Source organism: Aotus nancymaae, unplaced genomic scaffold, assembly GCF_030222135.1.
Source record: "Aotus nancymaae isolate 86718 unplaced genomic scaffold, 86718_ANA_hifiasm-v0.15.2.pri h1tg000053l, whole genome shotgun sequence".
In the NCBI taxonomy this organism is placed as follows: domain Eukaryota; kingdom Metazoa; phylum Chordata; class Mammalia; order Primates; family Aotidae; genus Aotus; species Aotus nancymaae.
The window spans coordinates 4,604,153-4,615,000 of NW_026988467.1; the positions used below are offsets into that span (position 1 = coordinate 4,604,153).

The 10,848-nt window shown below is 52.1% G+C and overlaps 1 protein-coding gene across 8 annotated transcripts in view; it reads left to right on the plus strand.

Annotated features, from left to right (window-relative positions):
- Window positions 1-10,848, plus strand: part of CAMTA1 (calmodulin binding transcription activator 1) — a 964,678-nt gene that overhangs the window by 584,593 nt on the left and 369,237 nt on the right. The window lies entirely within an intron of this gene.

Here is a 10,848-nt window from a genome sequence, read left to right on the forward strand (position 1 = left end):
TTGCTCAGACACATCTGAGTCTGTCCTGGGGGATGGTGTTAGAGGAAACTCTCCCAGTTGTGGAGAGCTTTACAGAAGTGCTGGAGGGCAGTGGCTCTATGCTCGGAGCACCTCCTGTTTACGTAGCCATTCAGCCAAAGCAGCCTGATCGCCTTGTATGTAACTAACCCTGTGTGCTCTGCCAGAGAGACGCTAGCTTCAGAGAGAGGGAGGAAGCCACATTACATAATCAGAGTAGCCAAAAGGAGGAAGCAACCCCAGAGTCCCTCAACAGAATAAAGAAAATGTGGTCCATCCATACAATGGAATCATAACCTCCCGGACACAGGAATGAAGTGTGAACCCACGCTACCGCCAGGATGAGCCTGAGGACGTTTTGCTGAGAGAAAGAAGTCAGCTGCAACAGGCCACATGCAGTGTGCTTCACTTATGTGAATGTCCAGGCAAATCCACAGACACAGAGAGCCAGTGGGTGGTTGCCCGGGGCTGCAGGGAGGAGTGGGGAGGGCTGCGTCAGGAGAATGGGGTTTCCTTTCAGGGTGATGAAATGTTTTAGAATTAGATAGTGGTGGTGATTGCACAGCTCAGAATATCCTGAAATCCACTGACTTGTACACTTTAAAATGGTGAATTTTACTTCAATTAAAACAAAAATCAGAGACCGAGTCAGAGACAGCACTAAACTATGGGGCTGGTGGGAGGATGAGCCCTGTAGCTCAGTAGCATTCAAAGCCGGGATCCAGGGGCCAGGGCTTCCTGGGAGGGACTTTATTTGAGCTTTTCCTTAGCTCATATCTTGCACAGGCTTCCCAAGGCACCCCCTACCCATCCCCGCCATGTCTCTGACTTGCCTGGGTGGCCCTACGGTGGCTTGTGCGCCTCAGGGTGGCACCTGCAGGCACCCTCCTCTCTGGCTTTGTTGAGCACCTGGTAGTGAAATGCCACAGTGTGCGACAGAGTCTATAAATTTGCCTGCAGGTCTGGCATTTATGTTTGCCACCTTTGTAAAAATACTATTTCCCATTGCTACCCGATTTTTATAATGTCAGTATACTAAGATCTACCTTTCAGTTTTACATTTTGTACACAATGCTGCTTTCTCTCTACCCTAGAGCACATGTGTTTTTCTAACTTGGCTTTCAAAAATAGTCGGTTTTCAAAGAGATGTCGCAGGAGACTTGCTGTTGGCAGTGAAATAAGTTTGTTTTATTGTGGTCTGGAGCAAAATACGTGATGGAATCCTTAATTGAAATTCACCTTTAACATTCAAGTTATATTTTTATTACAATTTGAGATATCCATTGCGAGGGATCGTTATCTGCAGAGATTCATTTCCTTCGGGAAGTTTCTTCTTTGGTGATGTAATTTAAATTCAGGGAGCCAGGAAAAAACACCAGCGTCTCATATTTTGAACCGCTGGCAGAAAAGGCTGCTGGTGTCAGTGCCCGGGAAACCGTAAAACAGAGCACTTTCTCTGTCTACAGATTGTCTTCCTGTTGCGTCCTCATCGGGGCATTCTGGGGCTTGTCTGAGCCTCTTATCCAGCAGAATTCCCCAGAAGGCAAGGGCAGTGGCCACGTGAACCGGCAGGCGGGATTGAAAGGGGACTGAACTCCTTCACTCTCTTTGTTTCTGACGCCTCGCTTTGATCTCTTGGCCCCCTGATGCCTCTCCTCGCCTCCTCCTCCTAAGGACAGCTTTCCCTGTGTTCTCATTTTCCAAACTGCACACATCAGCGAACCGACAAAGCCTGTCTGCGTGTGTCTGCCTGGTGCCGTGGAGCAGAGACTTCAGGCTGCGGCCCGGCAGGAGTAGGACTGCCGAGTGAACGGCAGAGAGAAAGGGCTGTTCTTAATCAGTAGTCATCATTTCGTGGGAGATAATGGCAGTTTAATTAATTGCCCAGTCCTAGTGCTGAAGACAGGGTCTGCAGGAGCATGGCTAGAATTTGAGGAAATTATTACAAATTGTGCATTCAAGTCTTAGGATGAATACCAAATCCAGACATCATATGTTTTGACATATCTATTATTTATATGCAAATCTGGCTCTTCAAAGAGGATTTCCCAGGAACCCATTGGGTTAGTTTCCCTGCAGGCTCAGAAAGGGACCGTCCATTTGCCCAGCATGTCCCTCTCCTCCAGTAACCCAAAAAAGGTTGCCCAGTTAAGACTGGGCATGGTGGCTCACGCCTATAATCCCAGCACTTTGGGAGGCCGGGGCGGGTGGATCACCTGAGGTTGGGAGTTTGAGACCAGTCTGACCAACATGGAGAAACCCTGTCTCTACTAAAAATACAGAATAAGCTGGGCGTGGTGGCACATGCCTGTAATCCCAGTTACTCGGGAGGCTGAGGCAGGAGAATTGCTTGAACTCAGAGGTGGAGGTTGTGGTGAGCCGAGATTTCGGTGAGCCAAGATTGTGCCATTGCACTCCAGCCTGGGCAACAAGAGTGAAACTCCAGCTCAAAAAAAAAGAAGTTTGCCCAGTTGGACCAGATTTCCCCACTTCAGGCCCCTCTTCCTCTTTAGGGCCTACTTCCATGAAGTCTAAGCAAGAATCTGGCATATATACAGCATTGGTAGAAATAGTTTGAAGACTCTTCCTAGAGCCAAGATAACAAGCAGCCTCCCTTCTGATGCAGGCAGGGTTGGGCACTTTGGGCTCTATGAAAACTACCTTGCCTGGTCCACCCAGCTGATCTGGTCATTCTGGATTGCTAAGCAAAGCTGTCAGGATGGCACATGCTTGCGAACAGTAGCAGCAGTGGCCATAGGACAGTGAGGGCAGTGGCTAGTTGGAATTTATTGAACACTCACTCTGAGCCAGACACTGTGCCAACGGCTTTATCATATGCCCTAAGGTCTTGCAAGGAAGATAAAGATAAGCTGCTTTCTAAAGGTTAGGAAAATGTGCTCTGGAGTCAGACAGGCTGTATTAGGATAGGTTCAGCTGCAAGTGACCAAAAACATTGTAATAGTGACTTAAATAAGATGGTTTGATTTTTCTACCTGGGAAATGATTGTTTAGAGGGTTGAGAACTGGCTGGGCAGCTGGTTGCTCCTTAGAGTCCCAGCCTCCCATAATGTAGTACCACTGTCCTCAATACATAGCCTTCACCTCATGGCACAAAATAGCTGCTTGAGTTCAAGCCATAGTGCCTGCATTCCAGCTAGCAAGAAAGGAGAGAACAATGCTTTTGCCTGTATCCTACTGGCCACAACACAATTACAGCCACATCTAACTACAGGGGAGGCTAGGAAATGTAGGCTTCACTCTGAGTGTCCACATGCCCAGCTGAATGTGGGAATTCTAATACTTAAGGAAGAGAAAACTGGTTAAAGGGGAACAAACAGCTCTCTCTGCCATAGAGACTTAGACGCAAAGTTAGGTTTTTTTCCTTGGGTGAATTGGGATATGTCTTCTGGATATCATTTCCTTATCTATGAAGTCAGGCACATCTGGTACTTGGAGAGGATGTGTGCTAATTGCCCTGTGATGCTTAGGGTAGCACAGATGTAAACATGGGCCAGAAGGATGGAAGGCATGGCCATCACTCCCCGGACAGGCGCAGTCCCTGGTTCTTCCATCTGAGGCCAGCCTCTAGTACCAGCTATGGGGAATTGGCAGACCAGGTCATTTATTTTACACTTCATAGCTTACATCCCCTGCCACCTTTGAATTCCACAGTAAGCCAGTGTGGTAGGTGTTCTTGCTCCTGTTGTAGCAAGGCTAACCCAAGGACTGAAACCCAGACCTCCACAATGTGAAATGTAGTGCTGTTTCATTTCTCCCTGCATTGATGAACGCTCCTGCAGGCAGACGAATGAAAGGGCAACAGTATTTGACATAAAACATTAAGTGCTTGCCTCTTTGTTGCAGTGATTTCTTAGCCTAGATAGGTAGATGCATGCTAGATAGATAGATAGATACATGCCAGATAGATAGATAGACAGATAGATACATGCTAGATAGCTAGACAGATAGATACATGCTAGATAGCTAGACAGATAGATACATGCTAGATAGATAGACAGATACATGCTAGATAGACAGATACATGCTAGATAGACAGATACATGCTAGATAGATACATGCTAGATAGATAGATGCTAGATAGATAGCTAGATGGATGGATAGATAGATAAATAGATAGATGCCAGATAGCTAGATGGATGGATGGATAGATGGATAGATAGATATTCCTATAGCGTCCATAGGTTTAGTCTAAGAAATTTTGAGGAAAGGTTTTCCTTTTGCCTCTGAGTTCATTTATTTATACAACCAGTATCTATTTACTGAGCAACTAGTAGTGCCAGGCGCTGTGCTAAACACTGGGAATATCATGATGAACAAAACCAGACTATCTCCATGCTTGTATGGAGCTTAGCGTTCTAGGTGGGAAGCAGCAAGATAGTCACATGATCGTAAAAGTCAACGGCATGCTGTCCTGTAAATGGTCCACCGAGACCACGTGGAGAGTGCAGGTCCCGACCCTGCAGGGCTTCCTACGTCATCAACACACTAAGATCTTTGCCACCAGAAAGGAAGAAGGAGGGCCAGGACGGACATTGTTGCCAAATATGAATAGTGAGAAAAGCACGTTTTATTCCCCAAGGCTCCTTGACACCCACTGAACATTTCTCTGTGCACTGACTCAGATGCCTCATTATTCACTTACTCCTTCTCACTCATCTAACGTGTAGTGTAGCAATCTGGAATCCAGACTCGGCGCCAGTTAGATTCAAACCGGTTAAAACCCTGGTCCCGCCTACCCAGTAACTGATCTTGGACAAGTTATGCTAACTTCTCTGTGCCCCAGTCTTCTCTGTAAAAACGGCGGTAGAATATCTACTTCATAGGGTTGTTGAGAGCATGAAAGTGCGTTACTACATACTTGGAACAACATATGGCACAGAGCGAGCTCGATGTGAGTGCTAGCTCAGGATGATGACGGTGAGATGATGGTGGTGATGACGGTCGTGGTGGTGCTGCTGCTGTTGAAGATGAAGATGATGATGGTGGTGGTTGTGGTGGTGTGCTGCTGTTGAAGATGATGATCATGGTGGTGGTGGTGGTGGTGGTAGTGCTGCTGATGTTGAAGATGAAGATGATGATGATGGTGGTGCTGGTGCTGGTGTGGTGCTGCTGCTGCTGTTGAAGATAAGAATGAAGATGATGATGAGGAGGATAACGGTGATGATGATGATTTTGATAAGGAGGATGGAGGTGATGAGGATGATCGTGGAGGATTCTTGAGTCACCACCATGTGCCAGTGACACCCTCGGTGCTTGTATGCAGAGAAGAACAGAGAATCTGCCCCCATTTTTCCAGTACAGTGGGAGCAAAGAAGTCCAAAGGTGACAAGACAGCCACACGTGTGACGGAGCAGAGCAGGGCCTGGAGCTCCCTACCCGCAGAAAGAAGGAGAGAGCCTGGAGCTCCCTCCCCGCAGAAAGAAGGAGAGAGCCTGGAGCTCCCTCCCCGCAGAAAGAAGGAGAGAGCCTGGAGCTCCCTCCCCGCAGAAGCGCGGGGCTGGAGGGGCTGCCGGGCCCTGCTCTGACTCCCAATGTGAGACCCACCTGGGAAAGGAGAGGTGGCAGGGGAAAGATGTGGCTTCTCTTACAGGAAACACCCATGGAAAGGCTTCTCTGCCAGGGATGTGGGGGAAGGGGGAACGGAGCAAAAGATGGCTGTTGGCTCCATTCTGAAAGCGCCGCCTGCGGCACAATTTGTACTCATTGCTTCGGCCAGAGGTTTGAAAGTGGCCGCAGCTTCACTGTGGCTCCGTGGCTTGGTTCCGGTCCAACTTTCCGGGACAGCTGTCCTGGTGCAGGAAAGGGGAGCAGGCCAGTCAGGGCCCCCTAAGGCTGCGGACCTCACCTGGTCGCTGATCCCGTGTGCCTGGGTCGCTGCTTCCTGTCCTGCAGGCCCTGCACCTCGTGTGATGATCGATACGAGTGAATGTGGAGGCCTCGAGAGCCTTTTCTGAATCCATGGCTAATTTTTTTGGCAAATGAGTAGATGAAACGCCTGATAGTTCCCTTTGTGTTATTCAAAATTAAAAGAAGTTTGTACCTATCTAAGCAGCAAGGGCACGCATTAGATAAATCAATCTTTGCCATTTTGTCACTCTTAATTTTTTGTTAATTTAATTAGAATAGAGATAGTCAAGTCTACGTGTGCTAAATCACAGACCATAAAATTCTGTAAATCACTTCAGCGTGTGACTGGGTGTGCGGCATGGTTGCTAATTAGGAGGGGCAGAGCTGCGGCTTTGGAGATCAGCTCCTGGCAGGTACCCTGGGTTGGCAAGGAGTGGAAAGAGTCCAGGGACGTGTCTGCTACCTCTTTGGCCACTGAGGCCTCTGCCTCCCTGTACCCATCAGCACCACTGCCCAGGAATGGTTCAGCCAGGCGAGGGTGGGGATGGGCCCGGAACTCACAGCCCCCTCCTTTCCTGTGCGAGCTCCCAGGGTAGGACATCTCTGCCGGAGGTGGCACTGCACCAGCTCTAAGTCGGACCACCCAGCTTCAGGAGAACACCCCTCCCACTGCCCCCTGCCCATCCTGCTTGTCTGTTCACTATTAACAGGACACTTGATTTCTGCGGGCTGAACCACTGCAGCCAGCAATATTTCCAGAACAAATAAAGCTGCTTAGACATTTGCTTTAGGCGTTCTACGTTTCAGCTTGAATATGTTGATTTCGGTCTTGCTGTTTGGACAGCACGTCTGCAGTTCTGTTTGGCCATTTACATTTTCAAATGTCCGAGTACTGCGCTTGCGGACCAGTACTTGAAGTGAGGGGAGCCAGACAGTCCAGGGAAGGGCCCTTAGAGGCCATCCTCACTCCCTGAGAGAGCCTGGGAGAAGAAGGCCGCAAACACCAGGAAAAAATGAGGTTGCAGAGGCCAGGCCAGCTCCGAGGCCTGTGGGAGACACCTCCACAGCGAGCTCCACCCAGCACGCTGCTCCTTGCTTTCCAAAGTGACTCTGGGCTGCCCTCTCCCCAGCACTTTCCCCCAGAGCTCAGCGCTCACCACCCACTGCTAGCCGCTCTCTCACACTTGGCCTCCCAGCTCTGGGCGCTTCTGACAGTCAGATTGATGCCCCAGGGGCTCGCTGGCCGTCGGCTCTGTCCAGTGCTGTTCTGAGCTTCATTCCACTCGCAGGAACCTCACTCATTCCCTCATTCTGGGCTGTGCAGGTCTCCGGGTGCCTTGGCATCGTATGTGCCTCCCTCATGCTAAGGGCGCTGCAGAAGCCCACCCTGGCTCTCCCAGGCTCCTCTGCTCCCCCTGGGAATGAAAGGTATTGGCCCCCTCCCCACCAACCAAGGAAGGCTGGCTTCACAGAGACCATTGTCAGGCAGAGAGGCATGTGCATGGCCCCAGCCTGCTGGAAGGCCGTCTTTGTCAGAAAGGTTGCGTTTTTGAGCCATCTGTCCATCTGCAACAAGTTCACACTGAATTGGCCACATTTGTGCTAAAACCATGGTTTGTAGTCAGCTTCACAGCCCAAGAGGCAGAGCTCAGTTAGCGTCCCGTGCAGAGTCCCCCTGATGCCCTGACCTCATGGTGAGCAGTCACTGTCACCCAGCTGAGCTGTGCAGCAAGAGAAAAATGCAGTGTCCGGAAGATTTGGGCACGGGTGCTGCCCTCTGGGAGGCTGCAGCCACTCAGTCATTCCTGCCAAGGATGGTGGGACCATGGCAGTGTTGACCTCACCAAGGGGCTGGGTTTCCAGCCTTGCCTGGGTCCTCAGCTCTGCTCGATGGAGCGTCATCTCCCACCCCACAGTGGATGTTCTAGGCCTTCTCTATTCTCCTAAGGCCTCCTCGTATGCAGTGATGCCTCCCCTCCCCCTAAGAGGGGCGTGCATCTTGACAATGAGCAGATGGGGCCGGAGCCCAGCCCTCCCTTCCCAGCATGTGACCTGCTGCCAGTTTGATCCCCACCCACCTTCACCTCCTCCTTAGCAAAACGCAAGTGGCAGCCACCCCTGTGTCCCCAAGGCTAAGAAGTCAGGGGGAAGATCCAGGTGACTTGGCTCCTTCCTCCCCTCCTGACACCCACACAGGCCACTGAAGCTGTTCTGAGGAGTCCCTGTTGCAAGTCCAGGACTTCAGTTCCTTCTCGCTGCGTCTCCTCCGGTGATTTCGGTGCCGTTGCCCGCTGCTGCCGGGAGGCTCTCGTTGCCGTGGTTTCCATGATGCTACTGGTCCCTCTTACGTTCTTGTTTGGTTCCCAATCTTCTTTGCTGGCTTGTCCTGAAAGTCAGCAGCCCCTGGAACCCTGCCCTTGGCTTCCTTCTCTTCCTGGGCTCTCGATAGCCTGTCCCTGGGCAGAACTCACCCATCCCCATGGCTGGAGACTTCTCTCTCACAAACCGGTTCCGCCAGATCGGGCTCCTTCCCTTGTGTGTGCTGTTGACCCCTCTCATTGAACAGGCTTGGACCCTACCCTGTTCCCTCCATCCACCAGACACCTCTTCGCCATCATCTCCGCCACCCAGTGACTGGCTTCTCTCTCCCACGGTCAGGCCAACATCACTAGCCACATAGTTGCCCCAACCAGAAGACTGCATAATTCTAGTTTCTGCTTGCTCTTTGCATCCCGAATCCAGACCCTTATTAAGAAATTCCCATTCTCTTCTCCCATCTGTTCTCTGTTTCTGTCCAAGCCAGGGCGTGGGGTCTCTGAGCTGCACGGCTGCAGCTGCCCCTGCCAGCAGGCGGGCTCCCAGCTGTCCTAGCCCCTTGCCACTGTCCCGCCAGGGTCCCAGCCTAAGGCTCCCCCAGCCCGGGTGCTTCCTGGGGCCTCTTGTGCTTCTCTGTTCTTCTTAAAGCTGGAGGCAGGTTAGTGTCAACTAACACACACAGAGAAAGCTGCAGAATAGATTTTAAAATGTGCACGGTATAAAAATGATGGTGGAAGTCTGGACACAGATGGGTAGGAGGTTATGACAAGAAAAGAATTTTGCTTAATCTTGGAATGAAAAATACTCTGATCCTGGCAGAGTCCAGTCAGAAGGAATTTCCAGCCAGATCTGTCTTCTTCCCACGTTGTCTGCAACACAGCTGATCTTTGCTTTTCCCTCCCACCCCCTCACTGGGCCTTTTGCAGATAACGTACAGAAAGCCCTTTTTTGTTGTTGGAGCGGTTTACCGGGGGAGACCCTCAGAATCTGCATCCGTCCCTCCCGGTGTGGCCTCCCCCTTCCCCTGCCAGGCCAGAGATGGGCTTTCTTTGTCTGTGGCTCGAGACCTTGGAGGGCCTTGGGTTCACGTCTGAGCCTTATCACTAGCCTTGGGAGGATGATCACTCTAAGGACCAACTTCCTTTTTCATCTGGAAAATGGGGATAGTAGCCCCTTTCTCCTGGGGTCGGTGTGAGAATTAAGTGTAAGGACACAGAGCTTTAATGGACGGTGCCGCGTCTATTTCATGGCCACCGTGGATATGAGCGGCAGAGCTGCAAATATACCTTGCTGCTCTGAGGTCAGCCCACGCCGGCTGCCCTCGGGTGCCAGCCAGGCTGCTGTGCTGCAGGGAAGGGAGGAGAGGACCCTCTGTTCTGGGTGAGCCAGACAAAAAGGAACCTCCCGTGGCATCTGTCCCAGCATCCTCTGACCAGGAGCCTTCTGATGTGCCTGGCTGGTGTGAACAGAAATGTGGATCCAGCCCCGACTCCTTGCCGATTTCACACGTCCCTGTAACTCGGATGGGAAGTAGTTAACAGCCCCTGTCTTTCAGGAAGGAAATGTTCAGGCAGCACTGCTGTTGGGAAGCTGGGGGGCGGCGGCTCAGCCCTGTTGGCGGTGTTCTCTTTGGCCCTGCTGAATGTCCTGGCCTTGGGCTCCTGAGTCCAGGGGGCCTGGCCAGCAGCCTGCCTTCCAGCGGCCCAAGCCCAGAGGACAGCTCCTGGTTCTGACTGCTGATGCGCCTCCTGGGAGTGCTCCTGCCCGTCTCCACTTGGAGTCCGGGGAGCTGGGTTTTGGTTCTGCTGGCAGCCCCCATCCTGTTCCATCAGGGGCTCAGACACGGAGACCAGTGCTGGAAGGTCCTGAGACCCCTGAGGCCTCCAGCCAGAGCCAGGGTGTGCCCGGTACACACACTATTGTTTCTGCATGGGCTGGTCTCCCCACCAGACTGATCTCCCTGCCAGACAGGGGCAGGGCCCAGACAGTGTAGTTACACCCTCCATCCCTGTGCCATTCAGAGCCTCCAGCACTGAGTAGGTACTCCACCTCGAGAGGGAGGAGGAGGAGGAAGAGATGCAGCTCTGCGCTTGTCCCAGCTGCCTGGCTCTGAGAGTCACTCTGCAGCAGCACAGAGCAAGTCCAGTGCGTGCTATGAGACGACCCTGCCGAGGTCCTTCCACCCCAGCTGTCTCTTCTCTAGCCTGTTGCCCCCTGCTCCGTCCCTCCTAACCCTACCCCTTGGCCAGGTCCTTGGGCTCTGGGCTCAGCAGGAGCCTCCTTCCCCGGGGCTCTGTCAGCGGCACCCCCCACTGCAGCCCTGCTGGGACTCCCTGGAGCTCACCACCCAGACTTGGGCTGTGGGCACTGGAGTTCTTGAGGTCACACATGTCAGCGTGTCCCCTTAGCACTGTATGAACATGACCCTGTCCCGTGACCAGCCTGGGAGATGGCAGAACAGAATGGAGTGGCTCCCTGGTGGGAAGTGCAGGAAGGCAGGGCATGGCCCCACTGGAGCACCCCTGCCAGCGCAGGCCAGCTTCTCTGCTGATTCGTCCTTGACTGTTCCCTTAGAAACAGACGTGAGTGGCCACAAGGCCGAACAAGGCTCCATGGAAAGAAGTGAGGGCAGGTGGTGGGTGGGTA